General features: G+C 48.5%; 1 pseudogene; it reads left to right on the forward strand.

The window, feature by feature from the left end:
• Positions 1-3,442: 3,442 nt before the first annotated feature.
• The window catches only part of LOC115869746, a 152,553-nt pseudogene continuing 151,608 nt past the window's right edge, over positions 3,443-4,387 (forward strand).

The raw sequence follows: 4,387 nt of genomic DNA on the forward strand, positions 1-4,387 counted from the left end.
GGAGTGTTAAAGTCACTTACTATGATTGTTGAATCCGTGATTTCTTTTTTCATCTTTTTAATAGTTTATTTGACAAAATTCGCCGCACCATTGTTGGGAGCGAAGATATTCAATATGCTAAGTACTTCTTGGTTTACTGAACCTTTGAGCATTATGTAGTGTCCCTCTTTGTCTCTTTTTATGGTTTGGATCTTGAAGTCAATATTGTCGGAGATTAAGATAGCCACCCCTGCCTTTTTGGAGTTAGAATTCTATTGGTAAACTTTCTGCCAACTCTTTATTCTTAGCACATTCTTGTCTGTGTGCTTAAGATGTATCTCTTGGAGGCAACAGATTGATGGATTATGTTTTCTGAGCCAGTCCTCAAGCCTTTTTCTTTTAATGTACAAATTGAGTCCATTGGAATTCAGAGTTATTATCACTATCTGTGGGTTCATAGTTGTCATACCCTGTTTTGTGTTTTGGGTCTTTACCTATCTCATCTCATATCAGTGTGCTGTGTTTGAGTGGAGATTTTCTATGTTGTCTTCTTTTTCATCTGAGACCCTCTTGTCCTGGTAATTGTTGCTGGCATGTTGGCTGCTAGATGGAGATGGGCTATATGGTGATCTCCTGTTTATTCTTGGTAGAGGTTGATCCTCTGGCCATAGTGAGTCAGCCAGCATCTTCCACAGGCTCGGGTGTCTTGCAGCATATGCTTTGAGTCTTTCCTTGTCCTGAAAAACCTTTATCTCACCATCTATCTTAATGGATAACTTGGCAGGGTACAGGATTCGGGGGGAAGCGATTTTTTCCTTCAACTTTTGGAAGATGTTGCTCCATCCTCTCCTCCTCTTCACGGTATCTGCTGATATGTCTGAGCATAGTCTTACCTGCGCCCCTTTGTATGTGATTGTCTTCCTTTCCCTTACTGCTCAAAATTTTTTCTCTTTTTCCTCAAAGTTGGATATTTTTACTATTATATGTCTTGGCGTGTTCTTCTTGGGGTCTAGTCTAGCTAGCGTCCTTTCTGCTTCCTGCATGAGTGCCTGGTTCTCCCTTGTTAGGGTGGGAAAGTTTTCTTTCAGTAATTCCTTTGCTATCTTTGTTGTCGACTTGTGTGTTGTGTTGAGTTCAGGTAGACCGATAATGCGAATATTCTTCATAGCATCTGTCATTGATCTCAAGCTATCTTCTGTTCCTTTAATTTTCCTATCTGACTGTTTTTCTCGGTTGCTTAGGTCTCTTTGAGTGTCCTCGAGGTCGCTGATATGGTTCTCTGCCTCCTCAAGCCTAATCGTAAATTCTGTGACCTTGTGTGTGGCTTCTGCTACCTCCTCTATTAGCTCCTGCAGTTTCCTTTGGTGGGTGGACATCATCCCCTCTATTGTGAACTTAATCCCCTCTATTTTGGACTTCATCTCCTCTATTATTTCATCCTTGTTCTGGGTTGCTTCCTTCAGCTCCTGTATTACTGCGAGCAGACTTCTGAAGATTTCCTTCTGTGGAATATCTGTATATGTTTCTTCTATGAGAGACGTTAGCTCTGCTACTATTTTGTCTCTCTGTTTTTTTTGTTGGGAGTGATGTGGTCTGTTGATTTTTTTCCTCAATCCTTTCATAGGCCCCATGTTGCTGGGAGGCCAGGGGGCCCTTGTGTGTTGCTGTTAAGGATTCTCTCAGGCGGTTGCCTTTGACCTACTCTAAGGATGGGTCAGACTGCTCTGGAGGCAGAGTTCCCCATAGGCTTAGTTACCAGCAGTAGTGAGATGCTTCAGTGAATGGAGTGGGGTGGGGGTGGGGCCTGTGAGTGCCCCCGGGCTGCTTTGACCTGGTCTGTTAGGGTAGCCTTAGCAGCCTTTTTTTTGTTTGTTTAGTAATAAAAAAGAAAAAGTTAAAAATTAAAAAAATAATAATTTAAAAAATTGGGGGAGGAAAAACAAAAAGAATGGAGAGAGAGAAGGAAGAAGAAGGTATAAAAGAGGAGAGAAGAGAAGTGATAATAGTGAAAGTGGGAAAAGAAAAAAAGATATATAAGGAAAACCTATAGAAAAGGGACAGAAGAGATGTAAGCAATAGTGAAAAAGGAAGAAGAAAGAGGGGGGAGAAGAAAGTACAGAAAGTAAAAGAGAAAAGAGAGGAAATCAGCAAGAGGTAAAAGATATATATATATATTTTTTTTTTATTCCCCCCCCCCCACGCTTCTTTTCCCTCCAAGTTCTAGCAATGACTTATTGAGCTAGTTAATTGTGCCAGCCTGGCCGATAATCACACGTGGGGCTAATTGAAAGGCGGAGGTATAAATGTGTGGTGAGCCTCGCCTTTCTCGTTCTCGGGTCTCTTGCTTTGTGATGGTCGCACCAGGGTGCAGCTGCCTTAGCAGTTCCCTGCTTCAGCTTGCAAGATTGACTTGCTACAAGACACCCCCAAGGAGAAGCCACATGGACCTATCCCGATGCAGCCCTGGGTTCTGTAGCAGCCGTGTGGAGACCTCTGCTAGTGCTGAGATGCTTATTCGTTCACTGACTCAGCTTTCCTCCTGCAGTCGGCAACATTGCCTCTGTTTTGTGAGGTGGAGGACTTTGTGGACTGGTGTTGGGTCAATGGGTTAATGTTGTACTTGTGGGCTTGGGCAGCATTGGGTTGGGATGTTTTCATGATGCACATTTACTTTACATAAAACTCTCTTATACATGAGTTGCTGTGGATTTGTTTCTCTAAAGTACCTAGACTAATACAGTAATAGAAGGTGGAGGTGGGCGAGGCCTCGCTACCACTGGACGTGGTGCTGATCTGGACTCTGGAGCAGGGCTATGTGAGGGGAAATTGCTCTTCAGACCAGCAAGCCCTCCCAGATCCCTGCAGGCCTGTAGAGTGCAGCCTGAGGGCAGGGGCTAAGCAGGGGGAGCCTGTGGGCAGCAGCTAAGCAGGCGGGGGATTCCCCACTGGGCGAGCCTCCTGCACTGTCCGAAAAAGACTGGGGCCGCAAGGGGTGTTGAGAGGCACAGGATGTACTTCCCACCTCCTATGCCGGCTGGGGCGGGCTTGGAGCTGGCGCTGGTGATCCCGCGGGGCACTGGAGTGATAGACGCCAATGGAGCACATAGAGAGCTCCGGCTGGGGCTGAAAAGCTGCTTCACAGGCTCCTTTTCCGGCAGGCGGTTATCGCTAGAGCCAACAGCCCTGTGAGCAGCGCAGGCTCCTTAGCGACATGGTCTGCACCGGAACGGACAGCGACGTCTCTGATGGGAAGCAGCCGGCTATGGAGACCGATCCACCCCGCAGGGAGCACACCGTGCGGCAGGGTCCGAGCCAGTGGACGCACGAAGTACCTCAGCACCCCAGGGAGGGCAAGGTCGCTCTGGAAAGTGTGCAGAACCCCGCTGGCGGTGTGCCAAGTGGGCAGGAGAACCCACTGTTCCACGGGAGGTGGGTTTAGTGCTCCACTGGGGCTGCTTCAGAGATGCAATGCTGCGAAGAGAAGCAGGCTTGGCGCCGGCGGGAAGTGCACGACTCCGCTTCCCTGGCCAGGAATGTAGTGGGAGCTAGGCTACGGGGGAGGTTGGCCGGCAAATGGGGTGCCGGTGGAGAGGTCCCAGGCAGCAGTGGGGGTGAATGGTCCCCTGTGAGGGTCGCCGAGGAAGCCCCCGGTAGATTTCAGGTCAGCCACCCGGGGCTTGGATGGATGGAGGGAGGGATGCGGGCCCAGGGGCAGATCTCTGCCTCAAGGGGAGAGGGGATGCACGGGAAGGAGAAGCTACTCTCCTAGTGGGGTCCCGCGAGTAGGCAGATGCTGACAGGGGTCCCGACATCACCTGTCCTAGCAGAGCAGGCAAGCGACTCTGGGCGCCGGTCCCGGTCTGGGAATGGAGTGGGGCTAGAGCTAGTCTAGGTCGCGATGGCGGGGGCTTAGTGACCCGCGATGTCCATGAATTGGGACCTGGATCACCGAGGTCGCGGCTCAGGACAGATGTGTGGGGTGTGGGTGGGGTGCTGCCCCGGAGGGATATTTCACTCACCAGACTCCTACCACTCAGCTACCTGTACACCAAACCCGCCTTGTTCGAGAGAGCTCTCAAAGTAAGCGGGTCCCGTGGACAGCAATCTTCCCGGAACCTACTGTTCAGCTCTTTGACTTCACCATTTCCTCCTTTTGCTTTAGCTACTCTATGATCAAGAGCAAGTTTCAGCATCTCTTCTGACATTCACTTTGATCTTTCTTTCCTGTCTTTTTAATGACTTTTTTATTTTCTTAATGAATGATATTGATGTCATACCACAGCTCATTTGGGTCTTCTGTCATTTTATTAGTGGCTCATACAACTGTTATCGCAATCCATACACACATCAATTGTGTAAAGCACATTTGTACATCATTCTCAAAACATTTTCTCTCCACTTAAACCCC

The sequence above is a fragment of the Echinops telfairi genome, unplaced genomic scaffold, assembly GCF_000313985.2.
Source record: "Echinops telfairi isolate 266 unplaced genomic scaffold, ASM31398v2 ScPeMD7_44;HRSCAF=162, whole genome shotgun sequence".
In the NCBI taxonomy this organism is placed as follows: Eukaryota; Metazoa; Chordata; class Mammalia; order Afrosoricida; family Tenrecidae; genus Echinops; species Echinops telfairi.